Raw genomic sequence first — 25,052 nt, 5'->3', positions numbered from 1 at the left:
CATAATTGTATAAAATGGTATATCATGCAAATGCAAATCTATTTTGGCTAGGACCTGATCAGCCATTACTTCAAGTATCTTATTTTGCATTCCTCCTGATGTGTACTTGTCAGTCTTATGAACAAACTATTCAAGCAGAATAGGACCATCCTCTGAAAAAAGTTTAAATATCTGAACAAACTTAGAATTGGATTCATCTACAGATCCTTGCAGAGTGAGATCTTGCCTTCTTAAAAGCGTAATGCTTGAAAGTATTTTTAAGTAACACTTCTGATGATTTCTTTCCCTTTGGAACATTGAGAGGAACACATTTCTTCAACATCACGAGTTGTTGCTGGCAATGTAATCATTTTTAACACTGCGTCTTTGTGACATGTAGTAGCATCATGTGCAGCAAATCTTGTAGTAGCTTCTTTCCAATTGGTAAAGCCAACATAAATGTATGTTTTCTCTATATTAGGTACATTGTTGAGCTTCCTTTCCTTATATGCTTTTACACAATAAAAAAAAACAGTAGGCTGAGTCACTCTCTTCACTATAGTGGATCCACTTCCACTGCTTAAACCAACCAGCTTGAAAACTTTATTTACAAGGGTTCTTCTTCCCAGACTCTCGTGAAGGAAAGGGACAATCTACTGGCTGGTTTGGTTTATCATTCAGCAAAGGTAAGGACAACCTAGCATCACTGTAAGGCTTCAACAGTGCCATCATTATATTGTTGAGCTGACTCCTTGGCATGGCAAGCAAAACCAATTGTTTACAAACAAGCACCAAACAGGAAAACATCATGCTATTCATAGGGCACTGGCCTGCTAAGACACCTGTTCAATTTGGTTGAGGACATCACAATTAGCTACCTGTCAGGCTAGCTACAAGCAAACATGTCTCAGAAGTCAATCAGTACCTTAGGACATAGTTAAATAGATGTAGCTATATACAATTGATAAAATCACAAGAGACATAATACAGCTGAGAGATGCTGGCTGCTTCCTGCTGGGTTTGTGCAAATTTACGGAATTTTACTGTGTAGTGATATATCGTCCTTCACCTGTGAAGAGCACAGTGGAGTGATTCATACTGACTTCAGACTTGGTATGTATTAATTGTGATGATACATTGTGTTATTGTGAACACAGTGTATTATAGTTTGCCCTTTAATCAAGCCCAGAGAAAATCAAGTCAAAAGATTTTTTAATCCCTGCCAACAAAGTGGTGAGGCTTTGGCCTCACTGGTTGCACCTACTCCAACACTCTTGCTATACCAATGGATGACGATCTAATTTTCATAGACTCATGAACAAGAAGCGGTCATGTGTACTCTTTGACAAACAAAGAAATGACTTTTGCTACCAAACAGCATCACACTGTATCACCACAATAATAAACTTGTATTACATGCCTTTGTCACAACTTATTTATGTGTACATTTAACTTGTAGTTGAATCAAAGAGTCTTGTGTGTCTGCAAGCCTAAATCAGCAGAATGGGCTTCAAAGTAAGCAATACTGCATGGGATAACTGTTATAATACTGTACACACCGCTACCTATCTTGTAATCCAATAGAGACACCAAGCTGAAACTATTGCAACTTTAATAGTTGAATGTCTGACAAGTATCCACAAAATTCTAATCAGCACTTTTTGGTAGAACAAAGGTCAAAGATTAGGAGACGTGGATAACCATTAACTTTGTCTATCAATCAATTCATCAAATTAAGCTGCTAAATATACCAAACGAGAGTTTATTCTTTGAGCTTTCAAGTAGCACAATTCATTTGTAAATTCCAACTTATGATGCATTGAATAGTCACAATTACAACAAAAATATCAAAAAAAATTCTGGAAAGCCATACAAGCAATGGGCTGAAATTCCTTTGGGACACATATACCACTTGCACACTGAATTTCATACAATTCTGAGGAGGTCATACACAAAACTTGGGTGAACTGATATGGAATTACCCATGTAGTAAATAAATTGCAGCACAACGGTGGTCTTTCAATACAGGTAGTCACTAATACAGGTTGCACTGCACTTGGACACCTTCATTGTGTAAGGCAAAGTTGGCACAGCCTTATTAGGAGTGGTTATTAGAGGTGTACACTCCCTATAGCAATAATAGACTACAAAATTCCACTACATAACAAATTATATCTTTTGAACCCACTGTGGCCCCACTAGGGATGCGCCAATTTTCCTGGAAAATTTTTAGGATAAATATTTTGATAAATAGCAAAGAGCAAAATGCTGGAAAAATATGTGGAAATTAGAAAAACGTGCACCGAGAAATGGCAACTTAGCACGTTTTGTATGAAAAAGATCAAGATACTCTAATAGAACAGTCATGCATAGTATTAGGAAAACATATGCTCATAAAGATGGCAACTAGATACTCTAATAAAGCAGACTATAAGCAAAATAATTCTATTTTTATTGATGCTGAGCAAAAATAATTGACATTTTGAGCAAATATTGAGCAAAATAGGTAAGAAAAAAATAATTGCTCAAGGTAGAAAAAAAAGCTAAATAGGCTCATCCCTAGGCCCCATCACAAAATTTTATCAACCACGTACCGTGCATGATCTAATTGTAATTCGCTAAAAAATTCAAAGATTTGAAGAAGCATAATAATAATCATTTTGACATATGTGACTGTCTCTGGGAAACCCGGTCTTATCGCTCATTTAAAAATACCGAGAAACGTTGGTTTTAAATATTCAGTGCGTTGTAGCTGGCCAATGGTGGTAGCTACGCATACCAAACTTTCACACGTTTCACAACAATTTCTTACCTTCCTGATCATCCACTGAAGAAGTAGTCAACAGCTAAGTTTCCCGCCATTTTAGATAGTTTTTAAACCGAGGTTGTCTGTATCAGGCGAGCTCCAGAAGGGTGGGAGGTGGGGGCCCTGGAAGGCGGGCAAGATGGTGTTCAAAAATTGAAAAGAAACATGCTGGGATGAATTAGGCCAAGTTATAGACCATTCAGGGCTCAGAACTGGCTAAAATGAAAGGAAACTTACAGCACAGGTCATTGTCCAGCACCACAGAGCTGTACAGCCACACACAGCCATCACCTGGTTGGCCAGGGCTCCATCAAGACCCCAGACCACTCGTACGGCTAGCCACTGTGCTCTAAAAAAGCAGCCAGGAAAAGCAGACCACTTTACTCTGGTTGACTGTGGCAGTGAAACTTGATAGTGGATTCATTAAGCCTTGTGTTTGTGTGAAAAAATCAAACTTCCTGTCTTGGGCAATAAGAACGGTTTTGTAGATCCAGTCACACATTAAGGATTAAAGTATTTAATGGAGCCTTTAAAACCTTAATTAAGTTGATATCCCATAATTTATATATTACTTAAAGATCAATGACAGTTTTTGATCACTGAAAATCTTTTTTAAATATTAACACACTGATGAGCTACAGTTGATTTTGTAACTCAAGACGGACCGATTTTTTATGAAATATTCAAAATATTTGTGGTCATATTTGTGGTCATAAATCAGAAAGCATGTGGTGTATGGGGCTAAAAATTGGTATGGATGATGATCACCACAGCTACTACAAACACACCAAGTTTCATCAAAATCCGAGAGGTGACTCTACTATTCCTTGGTGATTTGACATTGAATGACCCAGATGTTAAACACATTATTTTTTAAATGCGAACTGAAAGTGAGTCTACCTTAACTTCAACCTTAATCCAACAATAAAATACTTGTACCTACTAGCTTGTTCCTTATCAAATAGAATTGCAACACTACCAAATATGGTATACCATTATCAGTGTGTGAAATGATCCTCAGATGATTACCAGAAAATTTCAAAATTGTTATGGAAAATATACTGAAGTGTAGCAGAGTGTTTCTTACTATACCTTGAGTCATTATCTACTTTTAGTTCTAGTTATTGTCTATAATGTTGTAATTTTATCAAATTATAATACTGCTAATCTTATATTATATATTTTGTGATGACAGTGTGAAGTAACACTTACATTATATAGTATCGAGGCATTAACATCTATCAGCTGTGTAAGTGTCTTGATTGTGTCCAAATCATCATTATCTATAGCTTTGCGAAGTCTGTCCTTCTCATCCTAATATATGACATGATATTACATCATCCACACCACACCTACTAGTTACCATAACAACAATTGCTAATACCACAACACAATATGTGACTGAATTTGACAAAACAAGGCTTCGATGTACAAAACTTCGTTAGGAGATATGGCGATTTTAAGTAATCATTGTGTAATAACTTCCCAGTGCCTACAGCTGTGCAAACAAAATTTCCACCAATTATTCATCTATTTACTAGCTATCACTGAGTGGGTGTATAAATTTCTGATACCCAAAATTTGCCCTGTTTTGGGCAGCTTTTTTCAAGCGGGTAATAATATCACAGGTGGTAGTAATAGGGTGGGAGGGTGGTGGGTGGGCTTAATATATGGGTATAAAATGAAGTAAGAAGACAAATGGAACCCAGAGGCCAAGTTTGGGCCCTCCATGGCCCTCAAATCTCTCCACATTGACTGAGAACACTAATGGTGAGCTCTCTATGAAGTCTCAGCTCACCACACACAATTATCACAAAGCCATGGCCATTTAATGGCGCCAATCTCCCACTCGTGGCTTTGACAGGGTCGGAAGAAAGCTGCTACAGAAACCAGACTTGCCAGTCCTGAAGGAAGTACAGTGTGGAATATGATAGTGTGTTAGACCAGCAATCCATTTCTGGTAAAAACGTAAGTTTGATTTTGTGTGTGTGGAAGCCTTGTTATATGAAATCCAGTCACATATGGTCATTACCAGTGGACTATCTCTCCAATTATGATTACCATCTTTACACATATGTGACCGAATATGCGAAACGGGGTCTTCATACACATCCAATTTACTCAACTTGTAACTGTTAGCGCTCAACATTCACTTAACTACAATAATAACCAATCATGCTATAATCCCATCTGGAAAATGAATTCATTGTAATGTCTCAACAAATGTAATGTCAAAACTTACAGTGCTCAGTGTGTATGCAATCATCTCAACATAACCCACATTGCTTGCACAACAATTTTTTAATAAAAAATATTTGAAAAGTAAATGAAATTACGCATGCTATTAGAAAAAGGAATGATGTGCTACAATACATTATGTGTTACTCTAGGAAGCAAGTCTAACATCAACTAAACCATCTTAAATTGGGTGTAACTAAAAGGAGGAATGGGAAATTAGGAAACTGGAATTGGGAAATGAGAAGATGGGAAACGGAGTGATTCTCTATAATTATTATAGTGCACTTTAATTTGTTGTATTCCAGGTGGTATTGCTAGCAGGTGATGGCATCAGAAGCCATCAGTGAAGGTGCAAGCTGGACATAAAGCCAAGTGCATGGACGAAACTTGGTATTTGAATCAATTATTCAGCATATATATCACAGTCAGTGTGATTTTGCTACAGCCATGGGAATAGTTAGAGTGACAATGAGCAAGACTGATTGAATGCAGCTTTTCAGCGTGTGTTAAATTGGCCTCATTCTTCTCTCAATCATATTTGTGTACCTCCTGCAGAACTCAAATTCTCCTGTCACTACATCAAGTCACCATCAACACTGTCATGTCATTAGTGCAACTACTGTATCTTTTGTTTTGAAGTTCAGCACTAATCAAATTATGATTTATCAAGAATTATGAATGTGAGTAGCCACTAATGACACATACATATGGTAAGATAATATGATTATATGTACATGTATATGACACATGTGCAATCAGCTTATGTGTAGAGATGATTGTACATGGTACTAGGTAGTAGCTTGGGTAGAGTGTCACTAGCCAGCTACTGGTAGTCAGTTCCTTCAAAAAGAAAATATAAAATAATGTGTTCAAAGAAAGATGATCCAGTTTTATTTAAGGGTATGGTGATGTCAAAACACAAATCCACTGCCAGTATATGCTCACCAATACTATCATGACTGTATAGAGAGCTAGGTGACTTATAGTATTGCATCTTGTAATGTTTGTAGTAGCTATAGTACATGATTTAAAATTAACATTTTGTGATTATGATACAGTGTAAGAGATTCCCTTGGTAACTCATTGTTCTGCTACTACCACTTCACTGACACTACATCTGACTATTAATCACAAGGTAAATATAAATCTAATCCAAAACAGCCAAGCTGTAAAAAAAAGTGTGCGGCCCTCAAAAAGGCTATAGTGAAAAAAGATGTGAAACCCAAGGTGGCGGCCAAGAAATGACTGTGATGGTAGGTTAATGGTAAAAATTTTAATAACGACAATTCAGGTGAATTTTGTGCCAATTGACCAAGCGGCACCAAAATTCACCTGAATTGTCGTTATTAAAATTTTTACCATTAACCTACCATCACAGCCATTTCTTGGCCGCCACCTTGGATTTCACATCTTTTTTCACTATAGCCTTTTTGAGGGCCGCACACCTTTTTTTACAGCTTGGCTGTTTTGGATTAGATTTCACTTCTTTTTGTATTTGTATACCCCAAAGCCGGCCTATGGCCTGCTTTGGGACTTTTTTAACCTATCTTTTTTTCTTTACCACAGGAAGAAGAAAAGATGAAGCAGATGTACCTTAAATATTTCTGATTTTATCAGTAAATGTACAAATTATATATATAATACATCAACGTTGAAACCGGGTCACTACTGCTGACCCGGATGTGACCCGGATTAATTAAAGCCGAGACGTGTTTCGGCTAGTCTTGAGCGAGCAAACGAGTCTACATTTTGAGCGTTCGATTCGTGTTGAGTAAATATTAAATATTCCAACTTCAGCCTATCTGTAGATTGAAGACCAATAAAAAAAAAAAAAAAAAGGTCTTCACCTACTGACAATAGCTACCCTCGAGTATGTTGGTATTGCGATAAGTGGGCGTGGCTCACGAAAGAGCTACGCGATAGCGTTTAGAAGTTTCCACGTCGTCAAACGAACAATTTCGTTTCTCACGTGATCCAATCCGAGTCAGACCGGGATGACCCGGAGAAAATGTGACCTGGATGACCCGACCCGGTTTCAACGCTGTAATACAGAACTGTCCATGGTGGTTTCATTGTAACTGAACACTCTTCAAGGTAACTTCTTCTAGCTGATCTCTCTACAGGGTGATTTATTTGTAGCTGAATTCCGTACAGGTGAATTTTTTGCTGCTGAGCTCTTTACAGAATGGTTTCTTTGTAGCTGAATTCTCTACAAGGTAACTTCTTCTAACTGATCTCTCTACAGGGAGATTTGTTTGTAGCTGAACTCTCTACAGGTAATTTGTTTGCAGCTGAACTATCTAGATGATGGTTTCTTTATAGCTGAACTCTCTACAAGGTAATTTCTTCTAGCTGAACTCTCTACATGGTGGTTTCTTTGTAGCTGAACTCTCTACAAGATAACTTCTTCTAATTGATCTTTCTACCGGGCAATTTGTTTGTGGCAGAATTTTCTACAGGGTGATTTCTTTGCAGCTGAAATCTCTACATGGTGATTTCTTTGTACTGTAGCTGAACTCTCTACAACGTAATTTCTTCTAGCTGATCTCTCTACAGGGTGATTTGTTTGTAGCTGAATTCTATACAGGTGATTTGTTTGCAGCTGAGCTCTTTACAGAATGGTTTCTTTGTAGCTGAACTCTCTACAAGGTAACTTCTTCTAACTGAACTCTCTACAGGGAGATTTGTTTGCAGCTGAACTCTCTTCATGATGGTTTCTTTGTAGCTGAACTCTCTACAAGGTAACTTCTTCTAGCTGAACTCCCTACATGGTGGTTTCTTTGTAGCTGAACTCTCTACAAGGTGACTTCTTCTAGCTGATCTTTCTACAGGGTGATTTGTTTGTAGCTGATTTTTTTACAGGGTGATTTGTTTGCAGTTTAACTCTCTACAAGGTAATTTCTTCTAGCTGATCTCTCTACAGGGTGATTTGTTTGTAGCTGAATTCTATACAGGTGATTTGTTTGCAGCTGAGCTCTTTACAGAATGGATTCTTTGTAGCTGAACTCTCTACAAGGTAACTTCTTCTAACTGAACTCTCTACAGGGAGATTTGTTTGCAGCTGAACTCTCTTCATGATGGTTTCTTTGTAGCTGAACTCGCTACAAGGTAACTTCTTCTAACTGAACTCCCTACATGGTGGTTTCTTTGTAGCTGAACTCTCTACAAGGTGACTTCTTCTAGCTGATCTTTCTACAGGGTGATTTGTTTGTAGCTGATTTTTTTACAGGGTGATTTGTTTGCAGCTGAACTCTCTACAAGGTAATTTATTCTAGCCGATCTCTCTACAGGGTGATTTGTTTGTAGCTGAATTCTATACAGTGGATTTGTTTGCAGCTGAGCTCTTTACAGAATGGTTTCTTTGTAGCTGAACTCTCTACAAGGTAACTTCTTCTAACTGAACTCTCTACAGGGAGATTTGTTTGCAGCTGAACTCTCTTCATGATGGTTTCTTTGTAGCTGAACTCTCTACAAGGTAACTTCTTCTAGCTGAACTCCCTACATGATGGTTTCTTTGTAGCTGAACTCTCTACAAGGTGACTTCTTCTAGCTGATCTCTCTACAGGGTGATTTGTTTGTAGCTGAACCCTCTACAAACCATCATGAAGAGAGTTCAGCTGCAAACAAATTAAGGTAACTTCTTCTAGCTGAACTCCCTACATGGTGGTTTCTTTGTAGCTGAACTCTCTACAGGTGATTTGTTTGTAGCTGAACTCTCTACAAGGTAACTTCTTCTAGCTGATCTCTGTACAGGGTCATTTGTTTGTAGCTAAACTATCTACAAGATAACTTCTTCTAGCTGATCTCTCTACAGGGTGATTTGTTTGTAGATGAATTCTGTACAGGTGATTTGTTTGCAGCTGAGCTCTTTACAGAATGGTTTCTATGTAGCTGAACTCTTTACAAGGTAACTTCTTCTAGCTGATGTCTCTACAGGGTCACTAGTTTGTAAATGAATTCTCTACATGGTGGTTTCTTTGTAACTGAACTCTCTATAAGGTAACTTCTTCTAGCTGATCTTTCTAAAGGGTGATTTGTTTGTAGTGGAATTCTGTACAGGTGATTATTTTTCGCAGCTGAACTCTTTACAGAATGGTTTCTTTGTAGCTGAACTCTTTACAAGGTAACTTCTTCTAGCTGATGTCTCCACAGGGTCACTAGTTTGTAAACGAATTCTCTACATGATGGTTTGTTTGCAGTTGAACTCTCTACATGATGGTTTCTTTGTAGCGGAACTCTCTACAAGGTAACTTCTTCTAGCTGATCTCTCTACAGGGCGATTTGTTTGTAGCTGAACTCTCTACATTGTGGTTTCTTTGTAGCTGAACTCTACAAGGTGATTTCTTCTAGCTGAATTATCTCTTTCTATAGTTGCATGAATTCCCTACAAGGTAACTTCTTCTAGCTGATCTCTCTACAGGGTGAATTGTTTGTGGCTGATCTCTCTACAGGGTGACTTGTTCGTAGCTGATCTCTATACAGGTTACTTGTTTCTAGCTGATCTCTTGAATTCTCTTCAGGGTGACTGCTCTGTTAGGATGACTGCTCTATTAGGATGACTGCTCTATTAGAGTATCTCGATCTCGCACTTGCTACACCAAGTTGGATTTTCGTGTTATAACTCCGTGGCTTTAAGTCTGATTCTTCTACACCATTGAAGAGCCTATCTAAGATGATAACTCCATCTGTACAGCGATTTTCAAAGCATTACCCCAAGCGGTTTATCTGGTAGGCGTGGCAAGCAGTTGTTTTTTATTAGCTAATCTCGATTGCGTAAATGTTACACACTGTTGGTTTTTTCGTTGTATCTTCCTGGTTTTTAGCTCGATTTCTTTCAAACCACAAAAGGTCTGTGGTTCAATAGTTAACCTATTCACCCACCGATTTTCAGCTTCTTCCCATACGCGGTTTACCCTGTAGGCGTGACAACATATTGGTGTTATTTTTCGTGAATAATCGCTCATAACTCTTTGCCTGTTTATCGTATTCCAGCCAAAATTGGTACAGAGATGCGCCTTTATACCCCCCTTCTGTGTGCCACATTTCAAGGCGATCGGATATGGCGTACGCGTTCTATAGCAGTTTTTGTGAGTGTTCGAAAAGAGGAAGAAAAATAAGAAGAAAAAAACGAAGAAACTAAGCCAATTTCTGAAGTCGCATATCTCGGGAACGCTTGAAGCGATTTCGCTCAAATTTGGAATGTGGAGTGCTGAAGTTGGAGGGAGTGTCCACAGCAAAAATCGTCTTGTTTCATCAAGGCAGCACAGAGCTACGGAGGTGTGAAAACTGCGTTTTCTTTCTTCCTGTCAATATACTCATGGGTGTTACGCGCCGGCTTCTTGGGCTGCACGACACACTACCGTGTGTCTTGATGTCATGAACAACCATCTGATAGCTACATCATACATACAATATACCAGTGTTAGCAGCAGTGAAAGGAGAACTTGTGACACTGAGTAGAGTAATCACACTATAGTATAATCACAGCATGAGATACACAAATATGTATTGACTGAGGTCACATGTCGGAAGAATGAGGTCGAGTTTGCACGATACTGAGATCACTTGACGAGCTGCTTTCATTCAGTCTTGTTCATTGTCACTCTAGCTACTCCTAGCTAAGTTGCACTGACTGTAGAACACCAAAAAAGTGATTCAAATACCAAGTTTCGACTATGCACTTGGCGTCCAGCTTGCACCGTCACTGACGACTTTTGATGCCTTCACTTGCTAGCATTACCGCCAATATGTCAAAAACAAACTATAGAGAAATACTCAGTTTCCCATTTCCTCATTTCCCATTCTTCCTTTTAGTGACACCCTCTTCAGCGTTGAAACCGGGTCGGGTCATCCGGGTCACATTTTCTCCGGGTCATCTGGGTCTGACCTGGTTTACAATTTATCCGGGTCTGACCCGGATTGGATCACGTGAGAAACGAAATTGTTTGTTTGACGACGTGGAAACTTATAAACGCTATCGCGTAGCTCTTTCGTGAGCCACGCCCACTTATCGCATTACCAACATACGCTCAGCCACGCCCATTTGTTAGTAAGTGTAGTATGTAGCACGAAACTGAGGGTATCTATGGTGAGGGGTAGCTATTGTCAGTAGGTGAAGACCTTTTTTTTTTTTATTTATTATTTTTTTTTTTTGGTCTTCAACCTACAGCTAGGCTGAAGTTGCAATATTTACTCAACACGAATCGAACGCTCAAAATGTAGACTCGTTCGCTCGCTCGAGACTAGCTGAAACACGTCTCGGCTTTAATTAATCCGGGTCACATCCGGGTCTGACCCGGATTGCTATCCGAGTCAGTGGGTCATCCGGGTCAGCAGTAGTGACCCGGTTTCAACGTTGACCCTCTTAAATCCCAGTGTGTGGGATTGTCAAAGTTCCTTGCTGGATGATAAGTACCATACAGCTATACAGGATGGCTCTGCTACTGTGTGAAAAGTTAGTTATCACCATATACGTACTATCTTATTAACTTGTTGTCATGGAGAGTTTTGAATATCTGTGTATCATTCCTGTAGCTACACTGTATAACCAAGAGTACAGTATATGAACAACATGCGATTGTTTACAATGAGGTATGTACGTAAACAAGATCTCTGTCATTTTTTATTTAAAACAAGCTATACCAATTCATGGTAAAAACTTTAAGCCAAATTCAACTATGTACACAAGGTATATCACTGAGAATGTAAGAACCTTAACATATTGTTAGTATACAAGTTGTTCTTCCTACTGTTTACAGTATGATTCCAAAATAGCTTCTCAGGTGAAGATAATATCACTATTAAAATGGATAGATGCTTATTTTAATTAATTTAGACAAGTTATACCTTTTGTGTCTGTTTGTATAGTGTAGTGTTAAAGTGACTGAACTTTAGCTATAACTACAAGCACTATTGGATTACAATAATCAAGTAAATTAACTAAGTTAGATTAGTGTTAGTAGTGTGTAATGAATGATGACAAATAGGACTGGCCAATATACCAGTATCATATTAGTAAACTGTGATATTTAAGTCATACTGTTTTTGCTTTTTACAATACCACCATACCTTCTAGGACTCCTTTGGACATGTTTCATTCCACATTATTTCAGTAGAGAATTACCAGATGTTTGAAGTCAGGTGGTGATGTAGACAACTGGTCAATTTATGTAAACAAGTTTATTTGTGGTATTGACACATGAGACTTGTTGAGCTACTACAGGTATTTGTTTTTATTGTGGTAAATGATTGTTACATTAAGAACACTTCAACTTGATTATTTGTTTCACAGACTAAAATATCAAGAGTATAGGATTGGTAGGTCAGTATATAATATTAACAGAAATCAGAAGAATATGAGTACAAAAACAAGTTGATGTTGTGCTACTTCTAAAAACCAGGCGCCATGCAGCTACAGTAGCTCTAACTCATCTGGAATTAACCAACTATGTATTAATATCTTTTATAGAACTTTGCGTGGGCGAGATCAAAGGAAAAAGTGTACTTTAAATATCATAAAGTACACTCTCAGCCGGCCAACTGCTTCATCGACCACAAAGAGTGCTTTATTGCACCGCAAAGAGTGCTTTATTCGTTCAATAAAGCACTCTTTGCGGTGCAATAAAGCACTCTTTGTGGGCAATAAAGCACAGTTGCCCATGTGCCTTAGTGTAGGCTAATAGCCTACGAGGCTCACGCCAGTACGACTAATCACCCAAGCCGGTGAAGGCTGATAGCCTCGCCGCGCTGAGTGATCAATCACCCCAGCCGATACGAGTTCCACCACTGGATTGCTTTTATAGACATACCTAAATGCTTCGATGATGGGTGGGAGAAGATAACGTTGCTGTTACGTTTGTTAATGTAAACGGACAAGTCCTGGAGATATCACGGAAATACTTCACCATGTGACTCGCAATAGAATCGACTGTGGGTTGCGAGCAAAACCTGCCAAAAGACGCGATGAACGTCTACTATGCCAAACTATGGTGAAATACACGTGAGTTACTTTGTTAAACTAGTTTGTGTGCGTTCAGGCTGCTAATAGTTCGTGCAACGCTTGTTAATTACGAGTCCTAGTGTATGGTGAAGCTACACGACTAGAAAGTTCCATAAATCATTTAAAGCATAGCCGCGAGTGCTATATGAAAAATAAAGTACGAGGCGCGCGGCCGAGATGCTAATAAAGCACGAGGCGAAAAGTACGAGGCACGCCTCGTACTTTATTTTTCATATAGCATGAGCAAGGCTATGCTTTAACATATACATAATTTTAACCAATAGGGTTCTTGGTCGAGCGATAATAAATTATTATCAGTGCGTAACTCTCATATTTCATAATTCTTTCAATTACGTTGCTATGCAATTCTACGGAAGTGCTTGTTAAACAAACAACATATTATGCACAGAAGTTTGACTATCATGTTTTCTGCCACAAATTCTCTTGATAAAGCCTGAAAGCTGCATGCTCTTCATTTTTGTTCATGTACGCAAAGGATAAGTCCACTTTCAACTAGAAGGGATAGGCTAATCCTAGTAGTCTCAAGGCCTGCACCATTGTTTTTAGTTGTTAAATGCCTGTAAAACCCCAAAGGGAATGTAATTCGTAAAGTCTGAGGAGAGCTGCCACACCCACATTTCTGACTGCAAAACACCTCAGAGCAAAGTTTACCTGTGCAGAAGTTTAATACAGACTTTATTTTGCTTTTACTTCTTACGTAAAGCTACTTTTGCCATTTTAATGATTTGCTCATGTGGGTGCATACGGACAAACATAGGTAGATAGTTAGGTAAACAGATAGGTACACATTTATGAAAACAATTTCAGTAAACCTGGCGGTTTGGTCTCAACAAAGCAGCAACTCATTTGCAGCCATATTGTATTTCTGAGTTAGGTTTTGAGAAGGTGAATGGCAGGTAAATACATAGTAGTTAATTGTATTGGAATAATACAAGGGTTGTATTCAGAGTTTCAGTTTTTAGTGGCATTTTAGCTTCCTTTTCCATGGATGAGTTTTTTTTAATCTTTGAACAATGGGCTAGTCAGGCCTGTGAAATAATTAAGTTGACATGGCCTAATACTGTGACATTAGTAATACGTACCACTACTAGAAATAGTGCAGTGGCATAGCATAACAAGTGTACATTTTGACCAAATGTGACACAGAAATGGTTATTAATAGAAATGTGGATATCCGACCATCTCCAACTACACCCATTTTGATAGGCATTGCCCACTTATTCACACATGTTAATCTATCCATATTATAAGCAATGTAACTTTTGTAATGGTTGTCTAAACTAGCCATACACCTCTTCAAGTAGTACAACTACATCAAATACACTGCATTTTTATCACAGTGTTCCTGAGCCTGCTTAGAATAGTACTCTTTTATATGCATTGAGCTGAACTCTCAATAACTCTCAAGTATGGAATTACACAAGTTCTTGAAATTTGGCTCATTTGTATTACTGATCTCTGACACATTATTGATGGCCAATCAAAGTTTTCATCATACATTTCTAATGAGGAAGTCATAAACACCCAGTCTGTTATGACTATTTCTCAAACTTGTAATGGAGTCAATCTGCACCTGTCTGCTCTTGACACCTTACTGTCATCACTATAACCATCTGGTTGGCTGAAATGTCATTTCTCTAATAGACAAATCCAGTTATCTTTTCTATCATTTTCTCAGAACTCAGCTCAACATGTACATGCTACAAGGTACAGTTCAGCTCCAAGGTAACGTTCACCCACATGAGTGAAATGTGGGTGAAATTCTGGCAAAATGCTGGCACAATGTTAGTGAAATGTGTTCAAGTTCAGTGACTAAACTTGTATTTTGCAACACTTATGTTGTCTCTATGTGGCTACAGCATACTTTTCTAATTATAATTATAGCACATATTATTGTTGCAGTCAGCCTTACCAGCTGGTGAAGTAAAACTGTGGTGTGGCTTTGAAGCCTGCCCATCACCCCCCGTAACCTGTTACACTGAGAAGCAGCCACAAAGCAATGTAGCAATTAACCTGAACACAAATCTATTATTAATAACAGCATCTCTTCAACAAGTCACCTTTGGCTTATTTACAGCATTATAAAGTCACGCCATGAAGAATGCACTTTTAAATCAGCACAGAAGGAATGAAGTTCAATAGCAGTTTTAAGCGCGGTGCTTAATATTAGAGCTGTACCGATGTGGGTTTTTGGCATGTACTGATATCCGATATGTATACCACCAAAAGAAGCCAATAACCGATAGTCAATCCGATAATTGCATTACAAATAAAAGTCATAGTTAATCTATGTAAAAGTGCACATTTACCTACTATTCAACAACATGTGATATATTCATTGCTCACTCTATTGCTGTGGTGATGATGGCTTTGGTTTCTATTGTGCAATCCAGACAATTAGTCACCCACAAACATTTTTATGCATACTCCCATGAAGCCTTAAACAGATATTTCTGCATTACTCTGCATTTTATTGGCTTGTGTGAAGGCTGGTACAGCAGACCTCTCAACTTGGAACTGGAGTTAACCTTGAGACACCCCAAGTGCATGGCCTCATGCAACAGTGAGGTTCATGTGCACTAACATTTATTAATAAAGAATGTCAACAAGCATGATCTAGCTATACTGCATGCATACTGCTGTTATTTGCAGCTTATTTCTATGCTCTATGGTGTTAATCTATATAGCTACACATAGAATCTAAGCAACCTGGAATTGCAAGCACGGCATAGCATCACGTGAATCATAAGTCTGCTTATTCAGCTTTATGCCCATCTTTGATGAAATATCACTAATCCTTTCACTAGGTCTGAATCTGGCCTCTGCTTCTGGCACGTGATATATTTCCCATCATCTACCTTAGTAACCAAGTCCATTCAAACTTGATTAATGCTAGTAAAACTTATTTACTACTAAACAAAGACGAGAAATCACCTTACCATTCTGTAATACAGCCTTGGGTTACAGGTTGGCTCCAGTCTTTTATAGATTTGAGCGCCATACATTTTAAATATTTATCACGTGAGTACTGTTTCTTATATTATTGAGTTGACGAAAAGTTTTCGATTGTGGGTTTGGGTTTTATTTATAGGCGAAACCTTAAGAATTCTTGAGATCTGGAGCGTGACCTTGAGCAATTAGCACCTAACCGTGAGACCTTGAGAAGAGACCCAAAAACTTGAGTCTCACAGTGAAACTGTGAGAGTTGAGAGGTCTGGTACAGCAGAGATGCCAACCTCTGAACAATTTTAGGAGTGAGACCTCCAATGCTACCAGCAATGCGGACTAAATCCAAGTGCAGCTCCACGATTATTGGTAGTGAAGACCAAAAAAAAAAAAAAAACAAAGGTCGCTGCATGCTCAAAGTATATGAAATAAGCACAGGACTGTCCAATTTTAAGCACAGAACTAATGATGAAGCAGATCAGGCATGAGAAATGCGTGAGTACTAAGCTAAAAGAGTGAGAAACAGAGGGTTAGGCGTGAGAGCGTGAGATTACTAGCCAAAGAGTGAGACTCACGCCTAATGCGTGAGAGTTGGCATGTCTGGGTACAGTAAGTTTCCTTGGTTATCCTGTGACTCTTCTTTTTATTACAAAGGTACTATATATAACTGCTTTGTTTAAGACTGATAAGCTTTCCAGCAACAAACAATAGAATTGCATGTATTTGTATGGCTTCTTGTAACATAGTGCTTGCTGTAGGGTGAAAATAAGCCACTGCCACTGAACAACCACATGAATAACGTAGAAAATTAATAGTATAATCCGTTTATATACGTAATATTGCTGTATCAATATCGGTAGCGATATCGGTCATGATACTGTTCTATACCGATGCCGATATTGGTAAAAAATGCCATATTGGTGGCCGATATTTTGGCTGATTTGATTATCGGTACAGCTCTACTTAATATCGGCTTATACAAGTTTCAAGACAATGTTCAGAGGTTTATTTACAGTCACTGCAGCATCTGATATTGTTCAGGAGTGGTAAATAGACATTTGGAGTAAGTTTTCCCAGTTCATTTATGAGTCTGATTTCCCAGTCTGCTCCGCATTTTAGTTACGTCCTTTAAATTATGCACAAGTTCATTTCTTTCTTTTTGTTGACAGTAAGGTAAATGTCATGCAGAGACAGAAACTGTGCTATGTGTACACCACCTGTAATGGCCTTAGCTTGTATGTAGTTCAACTAACCCTGCATGTTCATTATGTCACTATACGGATGGCATAAGGATTATGTTCAAAGCACTATCAACATGTATGCTACACAGCAATATAGAATACTAATAATGTCACATTTGTTGTCCCTACATGTACAGCAGGTACCAATGCTTTTATTTGTTCTTTACAGCACGTTGAAGGCACTGGTAGGCAAGACTCATTCAATAAATGAGCTACATTCCTGTCAAAATCACAGACAAATAACTTTGTTGTTTTGCATCATAAATTTCAGTATGCAGGATGGGGTAGGTAAAAACAGTAGGACTGATACAATACAAGTATAGAATATTGTGAAGTGTATAAAATTCCAAGAAGAGTTAAATCCCTGCAGGTCCTCTGGTCCTTGGTCTCCGGGTCCTATAAGTACCTCTGCAAGTGGTCTTGCATTGTCAATCCATTTTCCCCCCATTGGAGTGTTTCGCACGATGTTTGCACCAAAAATTATAAGTACCTATGCAAGGGGTAGGTAAAAACAGTGGACCCAGGGACCAGGGGACCCAAGGATCTGACTCTGCTTGGAATTTATACCCTTCACAATATTCTATACTTATACTAGGTACCTTTGCAAGCATAGACTTGCATGACTAATCCACTTTTTCCCTTGTCACGGTGTCTCACACTATGTTTAAACCAATTAGAAGTTATAAGCACCTCTGAAAAAAGTGTCTGAAACTGTAGGCCACTTGCCTGCTGCATAATGAGCATACTAATCTATTATTTCGACTCGTTACTAAAGTTTAGAAACATTGTGCAAACAAATATTCACAGGAAATAGCGATTACTAGCTAAGCAAGTTTCAGTCCAACAGCTCGACATTCAACCAGACTTCATACATCGTGGTGCATTTGCACAATGTTTCTAAATTTTATTAGTGAGTCGACATAATAGACTAGTGTGCTCGTTGTGCAGCAGGCGAGTGGCCTATAAATGTCAGCTTCAGACACCTTTTTTTCAGAGGTGCTTATAATTTCTACTTGGTTTAAACATTATGTGAGACATTGTGTGAGACACCGTCATGGAGGAAAAGTGGATTAGTCATGAAGTCTACTTGCAAAGGTACCTAGTATAAATATAGAATTTTGTGAAGGGTATAAAATTCCAAGAAGAGTTGGATCCCTGGGTCCCCTGGTCCTTGGTTCCTGGGTCCTCTGTTTTTACCTACCCCTATGAAAGAGTGTCTGAAGCTGACTGCATTCACAAACCATTCACCTGCTGCACAATGAGCATGCTAGTCTATTATGTCACCTAGCTACTAAAGTTTAGAAATATTGTGCAAACAAATATTCTATGTAAATAGCGATTACTAGCTAAGCCAAACTAAGCAAGTTCCAGCAGCTAGAAAACCAGACTCCATACATTTTGCACAATGCTTCTAAACTAGTCTAGTAGCTAGGTGGCATAATAGACTAGTACGTATGCTCATGCAGGCAAGTGGCCTATATAAAGTGCAGTCAGCTTCAGATAGGGACCAGTCTATTTTGCTTTTTTTTCTACCTATTTTTCTTTCCAGCAATTCTTTTATTTTTCACCTATTATGCTCCATATTTTGCTCAACAATTATAAAATTTGCTCAGCACCGATCTTTGTTAATCGAATATTCCAAGTGCAAAGCTACAGTTTCGCCTTAAAGTGACTGTTCTATTAGAGTATCTCGATCAGAAATTACTTCTAACATGGAAAGCAAGAAGCCAGCTAATATTGCTTAACATGTGTGACTGTTTTATTAGGGTACCTCGATTGTCACTTGTTGTTCCTGTAACAATTAGCTATGCATTGTCGATATTTTAGCGTGTCTGACTGTTCTATTAGAGTATCTCGATCTTTTGTGCAATTTTTATGTCCACTTCACAAACATTGCACCTATTATGCCAGCATTTTGCTCATTGCTTTTACCCAACCATTATGCCAAAAATTTTGCTGGCAAAATCGACGGGTCCCTAGCTTCAGACACTTTTCCAGAGGAGCTTCTAATTTCTAATTGGTATAAACATTAAGGGAGACACCATGATGGGGAAAAAGTGGATTGTCCATGCAAGACTACTTGTCCTAGTACAAGTACAGAATGTTGTGAAGTGTATAAAATTCTAAGAAGAGTTGGATTCCCACAGGTTCCCGGCTCCTTGGGTACACCGATTTTACCTACCTTGAGGGATGGCATAAGTTCTTTAAAAGTAACATCACCATACATGCTACATACCTACACGAGCATGCAGTGCTGGTGTTTAATGCTTGGTCTCTGTGTCCAGCATTAACACATGTGGAGATGGTCCTGTATGTAAGGCAGGTACCAATGCTAAATGCTTGGTGTCTGTGTCCAGCATTAACACATGTGGAGATGGTCCTACATGTAAGGCAGGTACCAATGCTAAATGCTTGGTGTCTGTGTCCAGCATTAACACATGTGGAGATGGTCCTGCATGTAAGGCAGGTACCAATGCTAAATGCTTGGTGTCTGTGTCCAGCATTAACACATGTGGAGATGGTCCAGCATGTAAGGCAGGTACCAATGCTAAATGCTTGGTGTCTGTGTCCAGCATTAACACATGTGGAGATGGTCCAGCATGTAAGGGAGGTACCAATGCTAAATGCTTGGTCTCTGTGTCCAGCATTAACACATGTGGAGATAGTCCTGCATGTAAGGCAGGTACCAATGCTAAATGCTTGGTCTCTGTGTCCAGCATTAACACATGTGGAGATGGTCCTGCATGTAAGGCAGGTACCAATGCTAAATGCTTGGTCTCTGTGTCCAGCATTAACACATGTGGAGATGGTCCTGCATGTAAGGCAGGCACCAATGCTAGTGTAGCTATAAAACAAAGTGGCCTTATTATTGAGGTTTATCACTAAGGTCAAAATTGTAAGAGATGCAGTGATGTCTTGTTCATTCTAGATGTACAGGTGAATACCACAAGTAAAATGTAATAATGGTCAACAGGTTATAAGTACGCACATTTTACTACTACAATACAGGTACATAACTGAGACAAGTAGGATGGTACAACATAGTAAACTGTTAGCCTCACAGTTTACCCTAGGAATGGCTTTGTGGTCACCACAAGGAAACAACAAAAATTATATGCCAATATCTTTATGTTTGGCTTCCCTCCTTGGCCAATATCTCACACACTCAGCTTTGTAAAGATATTAATTCCTGAATAATTCAAATATGGCCTGGTAACTAGTGTAGTTGACCATTAATTGTCCATTGTCCAAACATTATTTCACACACTAATACATCAACCACACATTGTAGGTTTGACATTTATACAACACAATACACAATACAGGTATAATGAGTGTATACTCACATCAGTAGGCCACCTCTTCTTTTCAGCCATATCACTATCCTCTGTAACAACATAACACAATACAACATGTTATAATATTTATATAGTTATCTATTGTGCATCACATGATCACATGAATCCCGAAATTCATAAGCTAATAGGGATGAGTATATTCATAGATACAGTATCTTTCCAATGGAGTCAGTAACGGAACACAAACACATTTAAATTTCTGTGTTTTGATTTATGTCATTATGTGGTTGCTAAAGTTAAAGCAGTGATTGGTTATATAATTTAAAAATCATGCTCTCACATTCTACCAGACTGTCCTAGTAGAGCAGTTTAACTAGTGTGACTGTTTATCATACAATTCAGTAGTACTGTATATTAAGGATCATCCTAGTAGAGCAGTTAACTAGTGTGACTGTTTAGTGTTTACCAGTACTGTATAGGATCACAGACTCTCAAAAAAAAACAACCTGTAAACCAGCTTCACAATACATTCATGGCACCTTGGCAGTATTGGTTAAATATAATCAAACACAAAAGTGCCTTTAATACTACTTGAAATGCCTCCATTAGGTACACTGTAGCTATATGAGTTTCTTTTATTTAGAGAAATTTCTACTGCATGACTTACAATATCAAGCCCATAGTCATATATAGTCATATGTGACTGGGCCTGTGAAAATAGGGCATGTGGGCACATGATTTTTCCTAATTTTTCAAACTTTCATCACTAATAACGTTTTGTACTGTTATGCTATGGCAATGCAATTTTCAGCTCTTAGTAAGCATTTAGTTGGCTTTATGATGCAAGTTACAGAATACAAATATTCTGTTCCAGTACTGCGATATGACCTGTTAGGTGACGGGGTGTAGTTTGTGCCCACATTCCCTGTTTTCGCAGGTCCAGTCACATCATACAGTACGATAGTACTGTATGGTAGGGATGACAAAGATGTGGGCGTGGTATACAAAGATAAATCAAGCCAAAATCATCTTTGCAAACCCTTCACGGCCACTTGACAGTATTGGTCAGGTATAATCAAGCCCAAACATGCCTTCAGAACGACCAGAAGCATTTTCGATTAGGTGCTACGAAATTTAAAAAAACATTATTTTCGCAAATTTTCTACTGCCTCACTGCCTGCCTGCCTGCCTGCCTGATGCATTCAGTCAAGCGTAGCAGAAAATTGGCTACAGCTACAGTCTTACTTCTTTGGCGGAAATGCTTCGAATTTCATGGAGATGAAACTTTTAGTATTTTAAATATCCTACAATGTATGAGCTATTGCTTACTGATTTTCCTTTGATCCTTCTTTATCGTGGCCATTGCTCATCAGTAGGGCTTCCATATCAATAGGGCTTCCATAATCATTGTGAATACATGTGTTATCGCACCAAACGTTTAGAATACGTTTGTGATTTGATGTTTGGTTTATACAGGATCTATCGTACGTCGTCGACAAGATACACGCGTAAGACATCTTGTTTAGTATTAGTGTGTTGTTTAGCAGCTAGGTTTAACTGCTTGCATTTCTAAATGCATTTCTTTGCAACTAACACATTCTTCGCTATTACAGTATTAACACTCCTTTATGTATCCTTGCATGTGCTTACTATTGTCGACACAGTCTGCAAAACCATATATATACATACATGATTGGAATAGTCAAATAACTATCTAAAGCTGTTAACACTCTTAACTGTAAATTGCATATACAAAACTTCTAATTCAATGCATGAATAACAATGTATTAAGTGCATAATCTCATAGAAACCCTGCATATTATGTTTTTTTGTCACAACTCCTTGTCAGTCGCTCCAGCAGCATTGTCCTTATGTGCAACAATTACTTATTGTGTTCCAGCGGCGGAGGAAGTAGTTGATATGAGGGGGGGCTCCGCTGAGCTGACCCAGACTTATTTCTATAGGTTGGTAAGGTGAGACCAAAAAAAAAAAAAAAAAAAAAAAAAAGGTCACAACCAATTGACAAGAGCTTTCCACCTCACCAGCTACCATTTCTAGCTGATAAACTACATAAAAATCCTTACATAGCTCGCTACACACTGACTACTTTATTAGAGTGACTGCTCTATTAGAGTATCTCGATCTTTATCACGGTTTTCAGCCCCACTCCAAGAAAGATAATTTCGGTGTGATATCATTCTGAGGGGGGGCTAAGCCCCCCCCTCAGCAGATCAAGGGGGGGGCTTTAGCCCCCTAGCCCCCCCCTTTCCGCCGCCTATGTTGTGTTCCACCATATTCCCACTACAATGATCAATGTGTACTGTATAGCTAACCTATGACAGGTACAAAGAAAGCATAGCTTATTTGGTAACATCATTGTTAACAAAGTTATAGCTAACGAATGTGTAAAAGGTAGAGTAGGGCTTATCATACAGTACGATAGTAACTGTATAGTAGGGGACCACAAAGGAGTAGGCGTGGCCCACAAAAAATATCACCCAAAAATCAGCCTCAATTTTCCCTTACAATGATGAGGCAGTATTGGTGAGGTAAAACTAAACCCAAACAAGCTTTCAGATCGACCCGAAATGCTTTCAACAAGTTCTTGATTAAAATGCTGTGTAATGGGTTGAACATAGCTGACAACGAAGTGTAATGGTAACTTCACTTCTCACACGATAATTGATATAGCTGGGGCACGCAGTGCCTTTTCAGATGCGGTATGCATGGGGTCGCCAGCTATAATAAAATTATTTACAAAAAAAGTTATACAAGTACACGAAAAAATTTGGAATTTTCAACTAGAGTAGGGACGACAGTACATTGATAAAAAGTACTGAAACAAGTGCATAGGGATAGTGAACAATACTAAAATACAGTTAAATAATAAGACGTGTTATATCCCTACTGTGCTTAAGATGCCATAATGGAAATGCACAGTAGGGATATAACACGTCTTATTATTCAACTGTATTTTAGTATTGTTCACTACCCCTATGCACTTGTTTCAGTACTTTTTATCAATGTACTGTCGTCCCTACTCTAGTTGAAAATTCCAAATTTTTTCGTGCACTTGTAATATATAGGTGTTATTGAGCTACACTTGTCTGAAGGTATTAGTAAGTATGTCAGTCAGGCAGTATCAGTCAGTCACTGTTAGACATCACTTCAGCCCAACTGTGATACCACAGTACATACAATGCATCCATCATGGACTAACCTTTTCTCCTCCTTTGTGCATATAATAATTAAGAGTGTGTATGTTGCACTGAGGTTACCAGAGTAGAAAAGGTACAAACTGTTCGATAACTGATCAACGGAAATTAACGGTCATTCGATATTAGGTAGCGGTGTTCAATATTTCGTATTATACAGAATGCAGAAATCCACTTGTAACACGGACACTAATCGGATACTATTGCTCAAACTTACGTGAGATATTCTATGAGAAAGGTGCTACCTCCTGGTGAAAATTTGAGGTTAATACTGCTTTCCTGGAGATATTTATGAACAGTAAAGTGTAAACCTCATTTGATAATCAGTCACTTATGCTATCTTCAGGTACACTCCTATGATCCCTAAATTAGTTTTTATTTGCACTTATTAGAATTTCTGACTGCTCTATTAGAGCATCTCATATTTAACAAACTGCACACATTTTCTTAGTTTTCAAAACCACACTTACAGCACTGACAGCTTCTCAAAATTATGCTGACATAATCACTACATCAGAATATTTGTCATAAAGTAATGAGATAGTGATCAATGTGATTCTATTATACTTTACTCTTGTACTGATCTTTTACCAGCTTTAATAATACCCTCTCTGCATAGATCGTCTGGATGGAACAGTGGTCCTTTAAACAGGTCCGGACCATTTGTGCGTTGCTAAGTCGCCCCACCCTCTACCCTTACCCGAAGACACAGCACGACCAAGAATCAACACTTCATCATACCGTAGTATAAGGTAAATGCGGGTATTTCCGGACAGCGTACAATTCCGGACACTTTGGTACCTTTATCAAGCTAGCCGAGGAACGAAACAACGGATTGCCTTGAAATTTCTGTTGTGAATAGCTATTCTTATAGAGATTATAAAAATCGAAAAGTGTGTTCTAGTTGATTCATTCTTGGGTGCTATACACGAAGTGTCCGGAATTGTGCGCTGTCCGGAAATACCCGCATTTACCTTACTACACAACACACACAAACACCTGTTATAGAGTGATTATCAGCTATCGACGAGGACCTGAAGAAAACGAGGCCTACCAAAGGCTAATGCAAATCACGAGACTGGTGTAGGTAATATCCGGAAAGTATTGATACGTCTCGGATCGGATCTGGAAATGAACCATGAGCAAGGTGACCAGGAGAGAGCAGGAGCGATACCAAATGAAATAATGAGTAAGCATATGTAGTAAACCTGTATGTGTTTATGATGTGTTTGTACAGGATGTATAATCCTCCAGTTGGTCTGTTATGTTTTGTTACTCCACCCGTAGTAGTCTCTAGTCTCACTTCAT

The 25,052-nt window shown here is 38.5% G+C and overlaps 1 protein-coding gene and 1 long non-coding RNA gene across 3 annotated transcripts in view; one reads left to right on the top strand and one right to left on the bottom strand.

Moving 5' to 3' along the window:
- LOC136246437 (pleckstrin homology domain-containing family G member 1-like) overlaps window positions 1-25,052 on the top strand; it is a 356,327-nt gene that overhangs the window by 275,618 nt on the left and 55,657 nt on the right. The window contains exon 1 of one of the 2 annotated variants that reach the window (XM_066037881.1): window positions 24,737-24,933. The exons of the other annotated variant lie outside the window; for it this stretch is intronic. The gene's annotated coding sequence lies outside the window, so the exon portion shown is untranslated. Of the gene's footprint in view, window positions 1-24,736; window positions 24,934-25,052 lie in introns of those variants that run through there. 2 annotated transcript variants of the gene reach the window in all.
- Window positions 3,997-24,832, bottom strand: LOC136246461 (uncharacterized). The gene is made up of 3 exons (XR_010696436.1): window positions 24,744-24,832; window positions 20,578-20,618; window positions 3,997-4,099 (listed from the first exon to the last, which is right to left on the bottom strand). It is a non-coding gene; the product is annotated as an uncharacterized lncRNA (long non-coding RNA).

This window comes from Dysidea avara, chromosome 2 (genome assembly GCF_963678975.1).
Source record: "Dysidea avara chromosome 2, odDysAvar1.4, whole genome shotgun sequence".
NCBI classification, from domain to species: Eukaryota; Metazoa; Porifera; class Demospongiae; order Dictyoceratida; family Dysideidae; genus Dysidea; species Dysidea avara.
This window is presented reverse-complemented; position numbering and strand designations above follow the sequence as displayed.